General features: G+C 35.1%; 1 non-coding gene across 1 annotated transcript; it reads left to right on the forward strand.

Moving 5' to 3' along the window:
- Positions 1 to 11,276: 11,276 nt before the first annotated feature.
- LOC114822809 (U6 spliceosomal RNA) lies at positions 11,277 to 11,379 on the forward strand. Its single transcript, XR_003771002.1, has one exon. It is a non-coding gene; the product is annotated as a U6 spliceosomal RNA (small nuclear RNA).
- The last annotated feature ends 2,257 nt before the right edge of the window (positions 11,380 to 13,636 follow it).

Genomic DNA, 13,636 nt, shown 5'->3' on the forward strand with positions numbered 1-13,636 from the left:
TCAAGACTGAGTTACTGACAATTAAGAAAGGTTCGGATAGTGTTGAGAAATACATGTTGCGAATCAAGGTTCTTAAGGATCAACTTCTTGCTGCTGGAGAAGTTGTTTCTGAAAATGATCTTATTGTTGCTGCTTTGGCTGGATTGCCAGCAGAATTTAACATGATCCGTACTGTGATTGTGGCTCGTGAAACTCCTATTTCTCTTAAAGAGTTTCGAGCTCAATTATTGGCCGCCGAGAGGACTGCTGAAGATTCACAATCTACACTGAATTTTCCTATGTCAGGCATGTATTGCCATGGTGAATCTTCAAATGCTAATTCATCACAGAGTCAAAGATCGGCTCAACAATTTTCTGGTGGTTATGGTTTTGTCAGTGGTGCTAATGCTAATTCTCAGAATAATACTCAAAGGTCAACTGGGGCACTTGTGTCTCAGGCGTATCTTCCTCAGTTTCATCAACAAAATAATGCAAATTCTCAGAATAACAGGAGCTATCAGAATTATGGAGGTACCAATGGAAGGTTTAACAACAGGCCTAGGTATAATGGGAACAATAATGGCAGGTTCTCAGGGAATTCAAATTTCTTTCCTAGGAGCACAAATAATAATGGAAGCGCTAATTTTGGATCTAAAGGTGGTTCAACTTGGCAGAATTGGAATGGCAATACTGGTTCCAAAACAACACTGATTCCTGAATGTCAGATTTGTAATAAACGAGGCCATACTGCTCCTAATTGTTACTCAAGGTATGATGCAAGTTCCAGTTCCGCTCCTCCAGTTATGGCATGTCAAATTTGTGGAAAGAAAGGCCATACTGCTCTCAACTGCTATCACAGAGGCAATTATGCATACCAAGGTGATCAACCATCTCCTTCTTTGGCTGCACTTACTGCCCAAGCTCAGCAGAATTTCGTGTCTTCTTCACAGCCAAATTGGGTGTTAGATACAGGAGCTACTCACCATATGACTGCTGACCTTGATAATTTGACACTTGTGACACCTTTTGAGGGCAATGACAGGATTACAGTTGGCAATGGAGAGGGACTTCCCGTTGCTAACACTGGTTTGGGTTCTCTTTTAACCTCTTCTAAATCTTTAACTCTTCAAATGGTGTTACATGTTCCACAGTTAGCAGCTAGTTTATTATCAGTTTATAGACTATGCAAGGATAATCATTGCTATGTTATACTTGATGAATTTGGTTTTTGGGTGCAGGACAAGGCAACCAAGAAAATCCTCATGAAAGGAAGGAGTAGTAGTAGTGGCTTGTATTACATTCCTCAGCAGCATTTCTACAAATATTCTCAGCTAATGAATAATACACCTCAAGCTTTGTTGGGGCAACTTGTTAAGACATCTATTTGGCATCATAGACTTGGGCATCCCACCAATGAGGTTCAACTAAAAATGCTTCAAGACTCTCAGATTTCTGTTTCTTTAGATAAATGTCCTCAGTTGTGCTCAGCTTGTATTAGGGGTAAGATGTCTAGACAACCATTTCCTTCAAAGTGTAATAAGTCAAGTATTCCTTTTGAAAAAGTGCATACTGATGTCTGGGGACCTTCACCTACTGTTTCAGTGGAAGGTTACCGATATTATGTAATTTTTGTTGATGAATGCACAAGGTTTACTTGGATCTTCCCACTTGTTAATAAGTCTGATGTGTACACTGTATTTGTGAAATTTCATGCCTTTATTGTGAATCATTTCAATACAAATATTAAGGCTTTACAATCTGACGGAGGAGGAGAGTACATGAGTAAAGTGTTTAAGACGTTCTTGGATACCAATGGCATTTTGCATCTTGTTTCTTGTCCATATACACCTCAACAGAATGGTCTTGCTGAGAGAAAAAATAGACATATTGTTGAAACTACTGTGACATTACTGAGTGCAGCTTATTTACCTCAACAGTTCTGGTTTCATGCGTGTAGTCATGCAGTATTCTTGATAAATAGAATGCCTAGTCAGAATTTAGAAATGATATCACCCTATATGAAGTTGTTTGGACAATCACCTTCTTTAGGGTCATTAAAGGTCTTTGGTTCTGCAGTCTTTCCTTATTTGAGACCTTATAATGTCAATAAGCTACAAGCATGAAGTGATGAATGTGTATTTTTGGGATATTCAGTAGGTTACAAAGGAGTATTGTGTTTTCATATACCTACAAAAAGGTTATTGTTGTCTCGTCATGTCATTCATGATGAACATGTATTTCCTTTTAAGACATCTCAATCCATACATGTTCCTCAATCTGTGTCTACTTCCACTACACAAAGAGAGTTACCTAGAGTTGTTTCTGTTGCATTGTCACATGAATCTGAGCAACATGGGGTGAATGATGTGGTCAATAATCCAGACATGGAGCTGCATTCTGTTTCTTCTCAGTCTTCTGGTACAGCATCAGGTTCAGGATTGTTACCATTACAAGCTACTACTCTACATCCAACTCCTTCCTCTCCAAGGTTGCCTGTCCATATCCCTTCCCAAATTCAGGTAACTTCTAACTCTGAAGATCTATCTCCAAATGATTGTTCTACATCTGACAATATGGTTGATATTTCATCTGTTTCTCCTGATGTTGTGGCTGGTACATCTTCAGTTTCTCTTCATGATGTAAATGATCCTGTGATTCATACTGATGTAATTCATGTGCCTTCTGAGCATAATATGATTACAAGGTTAAAAAGTGGAGTTTTACAAAGAAAAGATTATTCTGGTTATTGTGCTTCTGTATCCATGCCTCCAGGTTCTTCTTTATCATCTGATGATGATATTGTGTTTAGTGGTTTTACTGTTATATTGGATATTCATGAGTCTTCAGAACCAACTCATTACAAGCAAGCTGTTACCTCTGTGCACTGGAGAAATGCAATGCAGGAAGAATTTGAAGCTTTGCAGAAACAAGGTACTTGGGAATTAGTACCAGTTCCACAAAATAGAAATGTTATAGGCAGCAAGTGGGTGTACAAGCTTAAGAAGGATCAAGATGGAAAGGTGTCCCGATACAAGGCAAGGCTTGTAGCTCAAGGTTTTAGCCAAGAACATGGTCTGGACTATGACGAAACATTTAGTCCAGTGGTCAGACACACAACAGTAAGACTAGTCTTGTCACTTGCAGCAATGAACAAATGGGATTTAAGGCAATTAGATGTGAAGAATGTCTTTCTTCATGGAGAATTACAAAAAGAGGTGTTTATGAGACAACCTCAAGGTTTTCAAGATTCTCTATATCCTACTCATGTCTGCAAGTTACTTAAGTCTCTATATGGACTTAAACAGGCTCCCAGAGCATGGAATGCCAAGTTTACAAGCTATTTACCTACTTTGGGGTTTCAATCTTCTCATTCTGATCCTAGTTTGTTTGTGAAGATCAGTGGTTCTAATGTAGTGATCTTGCTATTGTATGTTGATGATATTATCATCACAGGGTCTTCTTCCAAGTTAATACAGCAAGTCATTGATGATTTAGCCAGTGTATTTGATATGAAAGACATGGGGAGATTAACCTATTTTTTGGGTTTGCAGATTGCCTACCGAGACAATGGCGACATTTTCATTAATCAGTCTAAATATGTTACTGATCTTCTCAATAAGGCTGGAATGATGCATTGTAGACCCTGTTCAACTCCGAGCAAGCCACACACTCAGTTATTGAAGGATGAAGGACAACCAATGGCTGATCCAACAGTGTACCGAAGTATGGTTGGTGCATTACAGTATCTGACCTTCACTAGGCCTGATATTGCCTATGCAGTCAATTATGCATGCCAATTTATGACAACTCCAACTGAAGAACATTTTTGTTTGATTAAAAGAATTCTTCGATATCTTAAAGGTACATTGCAGTGTGGATTGACTTATTCTGCTCAGGGAAAAATGGAATTGCTTGCTTATAGTGATGCCGACTGGGCTGCTGATATAAATACCAGAAGGTCCACCACAGGATACATTGTCTTTATTGGTTCCAATCCTGTATCATGGTAGTCCAAGAAACAAGGAAGTGTGTCTCGCAGCTCTACTGAGGCAGAGTATAAGGCATTAGCTAATGCTGCTGCAGATGTAGCTTGGGTTAGATCAGTTCTCAAAGATCTTCATGTTTTTCTTCCATCTGCACCGTTGTTACATTGTGATAATCTTTCAACGTTAGCCTTATGTTCTAATCCAGTTTTTCATACTCAGATTAAACACTTGGATACTGATTTTCATTTTGTTCGTGAAAGGGTCCAAAAGGGAGATCTAGAGGTTCAATATATTCCTACAGAAGCTCAGGTTGCAGATGTCTTGACCAAAGGTTTACACAGTCCTTTGTTTGTTCATCATTGTACCAATCTCAAACTGGGATATCCCAGTTGAGATTGAGGGGGAGTATTAACCAAGGATATATGTGCATGGGTATTTTAGTCATATTTTGTATAAGTTAGCTAGGCGGTTAAGGTGTTTAGATGTCTTAGTTATTAAGTTTTGACAGCTGTAGCTATCTTAGTTATTAAGTTTTGACAGCTGTAAGTTTGTTTGGTTAGCTTCTTTAAATAGGTATATATATTACTGAAAATGTAAGCAATTGTATTCATTCAGTAAATACAACAACATTTGCAATACATCGCTTTCTCTCTCTACTCTCATATTCATTGTTCTTTGTTCTTGCTCTTCGATGGAGATTTTATGGCTTAATCTGCCATAATTATCAGTAAAGGCCTAGTCTTTATCTAAACCGAAATACTCTGAAAATGTTTTGAGAATTCCGAAAATCGAGAATACCAAAATTCAATAAATTGAATTTTCGGTTCATAATCGGTTTTCAGAATTTCGTCCCGAAAGGAATTGGTTCGGGATTCAGTTCCCTATTTTTGGTTTTGGATCCCGATCTGTACTAGCTCTACTGCTCGATAGAGTTAACACACGAAGAGAAGTTTTGGTAGGGTTAACCGAGGATCAAGCTGTCAAGGTGGAACCAATTCTTAGCTTTTCGTGAAAGGCAATTTACGAATAACGTAGTCGAGAGTTCCGGACAAATTTTTTCTCAAACTTTAAGAATGTCCAAGATTTTTTATGGTAATTTCTAATGGAACTTGATAATTTTTCTTTATTTACATAGTCGAAGAGTCCCTACCCAACATTCTCACCACACCCTCACTTTTAACGATGTTAAATTTTTTCGTTATTACGAATTACGACCTGCAACTCTTCACATGCAAGGAGGATGAACGAAAACAGCCTCCAGGTTTTTGGAAAAATAATATATCGATCAACGATTATCTTCTTGTGCTTCTTCAAAAAGCCCCATACAATTTTACCTTGAAAAAAAGGGGAAGAAAGAAACCCCAAAACATAACAAATCAAACTAATAATGTTACATGTGGGTTGTTAGCCTACTGCTTATCAGTAGCTATTGATAGACTTTGATCGATCATTGCTCTTAATTATTTGGCGTACGGTTTTTTTTTTTATCACTTCAAACGCCAATAACCTTTGATGCCAAGAAACGACCATAAACCTCACGACATACGGCCCCGGTAGTAGAACACATAAAAAGTGAAATACATGTGATTGTTATTTCTTATCTGTTATTAAAGGAAATTAATTTGGAATTATTTCCGTAATTATTGCATGTATTAGAGGAATGAAATTTTCAAGGGTTAATCTCTGTTTACTACCCTAAAGTTTCGTGGTTTTCAACATTTGGTACATGAAGTTTTTTTCATCCCAGAGTCATACCTCAAGTCTTAATTTTAGGACAGTTTCATACCTCCGTTAAATTTTCCGTTAGAATTTCTGTCATTAATTGATGATGTGGCGCTCACGTGGACAATAATTGAGCGCCACATGTCAATATGGACCCACTTTAATATTAAAAATTAAAAAAAAATACAAAAACACAAAAAAACGAAAAAAAAGCCCAACATGTCCCTCACCCCCGCACCCTCCTCTCTTCTGCAAATCCCAGCACCTCACCCAAATCCCAGCACCTCTCGATTTCTTTCTTTCTCTCTCTCTCTCTCACTACACTCACTTTCTTCCTCCACCTTATTCGTCATGAAAAGAAGACGACAAGAAACATCCAGCAAACCCCACCACTGCCGCCAATCTCTCTGCCAATCTCTCTGAACCCACACCCTACAAAACCCCACCACTGCCGCCAATCTCTCTGCCAATCTCTCTGAACCCACACCCTACAAAACCCAGCAGAAATCCAGCAAATCAATCTCTCACCGCGATTCCCTAACCTTTCTGGTTCTCCATGTCCTCCGAATCGGGAGCTTCGACCTCTGGCAGTAAAGCCTCCGAGCCACACCCTAACCCTGACCATCTAGATCTTGAGTGAAGAACACTCACTGTCAACACATCTAGTACGGTCGCAAGAAGAGAGAGTAGAAGAGAGAGAAAGAGAGCTCTAAGCGCCGGACTTGACAAAATGCAAGATCCGGCCAACCCGAAACCGGATCCGAGCTCCAGCTCTCAGGACTCTCACCACCCACGCATGGCGCCTGCCATTTCCAAACAAGACTCCGAGCACCCCGTTCTGGGGCTCCTACCACCGTCGAACCCAATCCGAGGCCATTTCCAGATCCCTGACAACTGGATCTGCTCCAGGACCCGTTCGACGGCCCGTCCTGCGGCTTTGAAAAGTTGGGCAGCTCGGATGACGACATCTTCGACACCTACATGGACATAGAGAAGCTCAGATGTGCTTGGAGAGAGAGAGAGAGAGGGGGGTGAAGAGGGAGGTGTGGGAGGGATCGGGAAAGAGAAAAGGGAGGGATCGGGGAAGAGGGGCGGGCAAGTGGGTTTTCTTTCTCGTCATCTTCTTTTCACAGCGAATAAGGCGGAGGAAGTGAGTGAGGGTAGTGAGAGAGAGAGAGAAAAAGAGAGAGAAAGAGAGAAAAAAATCGAGAGGTGCTGGATTTGCAGAAGAGAGAAGGTTGGGATTTGCAGAAGAGAGAAGGCGGGTGCAGGGGTGAGGGGACATGTTGGCTTTTTTTTTTGTGTTTTTGTATTTGTTTTTTAATTTTTTAATATTAAAGTGGGTTCATATTGACACGTGGCGCTCAATTATTGTCCACGTGAGCGGCACATCATCAGTTAACAGAAATTCTAACGGAAAACTTAACGGAGGTATGAAACTGTCCCAAAATTAAGACTTGAGGTATGACTCTGGGATGAAAAAAACTTCATGTATCAAATGTTGAAAACCACGAAACTTCAGGGTAGTAAACAGAGATTAACCTAATTTTCAATTCACTTCCAGAAACTATCATTTGCCCAACAAACAAAATTTTGTCAGTCAAAATAACTTTACATCGAAAAAAAATTGGTCAAGTGAAAGTGGTTAACATTTAAGTGTTTCCTGTAAAAAGTACATATAAATGCAAATTGAAAGACTTATTCTATCATGTGGGCTCAGCAATTTTGATTAGTTTCTAAATTATTTAGAGATAGATGTGTTAAATTGTGGTTGCAGTTACAAAACCCACTGTAGAGCCGAGTATTTTTGCTAGTTTCATCTAAACTGTGGAGGGGATACAAAGATTTGAAGTTGGTTGTCGAGAGTACAAAACTAAAAGTTTGATATAGATTTTTCGCACTATTGGAACTTGTATTGCCTATTAGATGTTAGGGGCACTTTTGGATCTTTAATGTTGTAAGAGCATCTCCAATGCAAATGTCAAAAGATAAATGTTAAATGTTAATTTGATTGTTGACGTGACAATATCAGATTTTCTCTTTTTTCAACTGATATGTTTTTTTTGTTATAAATGATATTTGTAGGTCCTATTTGAAAAAAAAATCAATTAAAATAAAATTTCAAGATCTATAATTAGTGCATTAATGTGACTCACCCAATAAAATAATTAAAAATTATTTGACATCACATTTTCTCATATGTCAATCCATATATGATTGATATATCGGTTGGAGCTTACTCCTACTTTCAAATTTGATTACATAGCATTTCATTTAGAATTTGACATCTCTTTTGAAGATGGTCTAAGGACTCTATTTTAAGCAAGTTATTTTTACACACTCCTGTTTAATTTTGGTTGTTAATTTCGTTTAATTTATTTAATTTGATGGCTATTAATAGAGTGGAGTGTGTGAGATGCTAAAAGGGCGGGTAAAAGCCACTTTCCTTATTTTAAAATATTAATTATTATATCTGCCAACCTGTCATATTTTTTTGCATTTAGTTGTGAAGATTTCTTCATAAATAAATATAAAGTGGGTAAGAAGATATGAGAGATGGGTGAATAAAGCATCCTCTTTATTTGTATCAGGCATGGGAATTGCCCCACTTCAGCCCGTTTTGCACATTTTCAATTTTTGTTCTTTCCTTATGATCATAATTAAGATAATTTAGTGAACAAATTTTAGTCCAGAATCTATATTTCTCATTCAAGGGCAACTTAAAAACAACTCGTAGATTATGTTGCAATATCTGTTAATTCTATCAATGACAAACATTTGTACTTCGTAGCCACCCCACTATTACGTGCAAAATTTGCTTTATGTGGAAACAAACGATATATAGACCACCACGCAACATCAACCTTAATTTTCCAAAAACCAGATCTATCAACTATTCATCTTTGTCATCTCATTGCTACTTTCACGAAAAAAGAAACAAAGCTATGCAAGAAAAAGGAATATGCAGAGGTGCCTCTACAAATTGACCCAAAAAAGAAACTATAGGGCAATTTCACATTTCCCAGAAGCCATCAAACTTTGCACACAAGTTTACACAAAGTAATCCAAAGTATAAAATCATAAAGATATCATGATAGCACACTTTCTTTGTCTTGTTTCTTCTTGGGATTTTCTCACTGACTTTCTCTCTCTCCTTTTCGAGACCAAGTGAAAAAAAAATGTTCTACTTCTCTCTCTCATGGCAAGAGAAAAGTCTCTCAGTCCAAAGTGTGTAAAACACTAGAACTCATGGCAAGAGAAAAGTCTCTCAGTCCAAAGTGTGTAAAACACTAGAACCCTCGCGTGCTTCAACCCCCCCCCCCCTCTCTCTCTTCCTCATCGGAAAACAATCTTTCTCTTCCTTCCATACACACACACAGAGATATAGAGTGTGGTTAGGGTTAGGGTCATATATATAGACAGACATTCTCTTTTGTTCCCACCAAATGTTTCTTCAAATATCAAAACATTGGGTATTGCCCAAAACAAGCCAACAATTGCATATTTATATAGTCACACTTTCGTCTGTATGCCTGAGTGTGTGTCAGAGAGAGAATGCTAACGAGAAAGAGAAGATTGACTTCAAACTTCAAAGTGTAATTTTCAAATAGTTAATTCATTAGGGTATATCTTATGGACCACCGATCAATTTTTTGTGTCAATGGTTTTCGACATGGGTTCTGAAGTTTATTAGTTTATTGCAAGGGGGTAAGACCATAATAAGAAACTTAGCAACATTGGTTTGCAGAATTTCAGAATTCCGAAGATCATTTTGTGTGGTGTCTCACGTGATCTTTACGTGCTCATTGTGCACACGTTTGATAAGGTGGTGGGAATGGATGGGATTAGGATATAATCTTAGTTTGATCCTTATGTGGAAGGCTTCAACTAAAAAACATAATTAGAATTAGCATTAGAATTCAAAGTATTCTCTTGTTTCTCCTCCTGTCCCAACTGGAGAAATTATAGTGTAATTTCACTGCTATTATAGTGTAGTCCCATGCATGTATATCTTTACTTTAGACAGGCTCGCAGCTCAAGGTAATTGCACGAGGGTTTGAAGAAATTTTTAGTTATGATGAGAATACGGATAATACATTACGTGTTTTTATGCAAGTAGTGAAAATTTTTAATTTTTAAATTATTAATATTTTAACACACATAACCAACTATTTATACATGGATACGTGATGTACCACCTCGTATGATGATCATACTGAAAAATCTCTCAAGGATTTGGGTGGTGATGCTGCCGAATCTTTATGGGAAGAGTCCTAATAAATGGAAAAGATATTTATGGAAGATGATATTTTATAGACCACGTTCAAATTATTTCTCTAATAAAAATAAATGGGACACTTTAGATGCGGTCCTTAACTACCAATGTTCTTTGATTGAAACCTTGGTGGTTTTTATCTTTTGATTGAAGTCCCTCACATTAATGTAATAATGTATTTTTATGTAGGTTATTATATTTTTAAATTAAGAATAAAATTTGTAGTTCTTTATATTAATGAGATTTTAAATGAAACCCATATTTTATGGAATTAAAAATATTAAAGATGAATTATACTCTCCAATATATTGTGTGTGTGTGTGTGTGTATATGTATATATGTGTGTGTGTATATATATATATACATGGGTACGTTCATCAAAACTAACCAAAAAATTATTGTACCAAAGCATGTGTACATTTTTCAAAAACACAAAAAAAAAAAAAAGCCTTAATAACATTATTAAATTTCTTCTATTAAACTTGACATGGATACATTCTCAAATAAACGAAAATAGAATGTATCCATATAAGTTTAAAAATGAATTAGAGAAAAGATTGAATGAAATTTTATATAAAAAAAAATGGGTACATATTAAATTAAAAAAGGGTATATTTTTAACAAATTGGTATATTTAAGAATGGATACATATAAAAAAAAGCCTTAATAACATTATTAAATTTCTTCTATTAAACTTGACATGGATACATTCTCAAATAAACGAAAATAGAATGTATCCATATAAGTTTAAAAATGGATTAGAGAAAAGATTGAATGAAATTTTATATAAAAAAAATGGGTACATTTTAAATTAAAAAAGGGTACATTTTTAACAAATTGGTATATTTAAGAATGGATACATATAAGCTTAAAAAATTGAAATTTTTTTATACAAATTTAATGGGTACAAACTTATTCTAATTTTATTTATTTTTATTTGGGAAATGTTTGAATTGAAAATTAATTAGGAGTTTAATAAGGGTGTGAGTATTAAAACTCTAAATCAATTACTAATTTTTTTTTATAAAAATTATGTAACTTACATGTAATTCATTAATATATTAATGATAGGGACTTTGATCAAAATCTAAAAACTGATAAGATCTTAGTTAATGGACATTAGAAACTAGGGACCGGAAACTAATTTTTCCAAAATAAATTAACCAATCAAGTAGATAGTTTGAATGCGATCTCTCTAGAAATTTCCTATTTATACAAAAGAAAAGGAAATGGATATATAGTAATGTGTTTAAGACTTCTCAAGAACAAGTTGAGAAGAATACAAGTATTGTGTTGCAAATATGACTTGTTATGATTCATTCAGAAACTTCGATAAAATTCAAATGATACGGAGAAGATTAACATGATCCCTGCGTAATAAAGATGTGCATAAATCAAGAAATTGTTCAAATTTTTAAAACAAAAAAAACAATGACTTCTTATATGTTATTTGGCTCCAGTTGTGCTTTTTTTTAATGTAATGTGCTTGGTTTTGTATTAATTAATTGGCTTCCTTCTAATAAAAATAATAATAATAATAATTGGCTCAAGTTTGTCAGACAGAATATTGACTTTGGAATTACATGGGTCCTCTCCAGATCTATGTATCCTAATCTATCAAACACATGTATTCAGATCATTAAAATTTGATCTAACGATTAAAATTATTATAATTTTTAAAGTAGATTCTAGTTGTAGCTATTGGATCAAATTTCAATATTCCAAATATATGAATTTAGTGGATTAGGATATATGATCAGAAGAGGACCCATGTCCTCATTTGTATAGTTGATTTATTGAAAGCTTATTAGTTTTTAATTTTTTATAGAAGTCTCTAACATTAATATACTAATGTATTCCCATATCGATTATTATGTTTTCAACTTAAAATTGAAATTCATAGTTATTATATATATTAATAAATTTTTAAATAAAACTCACGCTGTAATATTGAAGATATTAAAAGATAAATTACACCCCATTCCGTGAAAGAAAATTCAAATTCTATAGAAAATAATGTTTTTCCATAGATAGTATGTACATATATGTGTGTGTGTGTGTGTGTAACATACTATATACATGGGGAGGGTAGATCCGAGACACTATTTTTTTTACCTAAATTTTGACACAAGTTTGTGGGGCCCACTTTATAATGTATTTCAACGATCTGAACCGTCTATTTGTTAAAACATCATTCATAAATCATTCTTACAAAAAATTAGACAAATCCAAAACCATTAAGACATATTCATTTATAATGAAGAAATATGGACGGATACGGTTTTACAAAGAAACCTTAAACCCTTAATCCAACGGTTGGATTTAGATGATTTTTCTGGTAAATATGATCTTTGAGAGAATACATAAAAGATAGATAGGTCCCCAAAATACATGTGTCAAAAGTTGTGCAAAAAAAATGGTACCACAAATCCACACTATACACACACACATAAACATGGGTACATTCATCAAAATTAACAAAAAATTATTGTACTATAAAACGTTCAGTAGATTTTTCAAACATAAAACATAGTTACATTCTTCAAAATTAACCGAAAAATTATTGTTCATAAAATGTTTGGTAGATTCTTCAAACACAAAACATGGTTACATTCTTCACAACTACAATTAAAAAATAATAACAATAAATATTTGGCTTAATGACATGGATACATTGTCATATCAATGAAAAATAAAGTACCCATACAAGTTCAAAAAATGGATAAAAAAAATGAACCGATTTTACATGACAACACAAATTCAGTGATGTGGAACAAGTGTAGCTTTGGATTTCTACACGTGAATAATCTGCTCTCAAACCATAAAAAAATTACGGTTCCACTATAAATATTCTTTTAAAAGTATGAAAAACATTTAAAAAAAAAGTGGTATAGCACAGATGAGGATCTTTCCGAATACTCACATTTTATTCGTTCATTGTATATCATGGGGTCGGTTTGCATTAGATTTTGTTTTTATTTAATTTTAAATAAATAATTTTAATTAAATTTTTATCGTACGATATACGATGGACAAATATAATGTAACGATAAAAGGGTATCCGGAATCCAAATCCGTATAGCACAACCCTAAGAAAAGGGTTTAAATGGTTGCCAACTAACCGTACTGACATGATCAGAGTTCATCAATTGTCTAAAACCAGAGGTGCATTACTGATCAGAGTATCTTTCTCTTACATACCAGTTCTTCAGGTGCTTCCTCAGCGTCATTTCTGTGGCCCTGCGTAACACGGGAGATTGTCTTCGTTTAAGGGCAAGCAATCCAAATAATATCACAGATTAGATTTAATCAGTCGAACAATCCTTTCTTGACCACACTGTGACCCAATCTCTCCCTCCAATACCAAATCGAACGGCTAGGAGACCTCTACCAGTTTCTCGAGATCATGAACCCTTAAAACCCATCAAATCACTTTGTGTCCACGATTTACCCTTCTCTTTTCTTTTGTCAGCCGTATCTCCTTTTTAATATGTCTAGAATACAGGGTAGTAGATCATATCGATATGTAAATAGAGAAAATTTTATTTTAAATTGTTAATTTTTTAACATATGCTCTCACAACTTATAAAGAGATATTGGGTATACTAATTTATATTCCGAACACATTAAAAATTATGTAGGTAATAGAATAATATTAATATTAAACTTTCAA

This window comes from Malus domestica, chromosome 17, assembly GCF_042453785.1.
Source record: "Malus domestica chromosome 17, GDT2T_hap1".
NCBI lineage: Eukaryota > Viridiplantae > Streptophyta > Magnoliopsida > Rosales > Rosaceae > Malus > Malus domestica.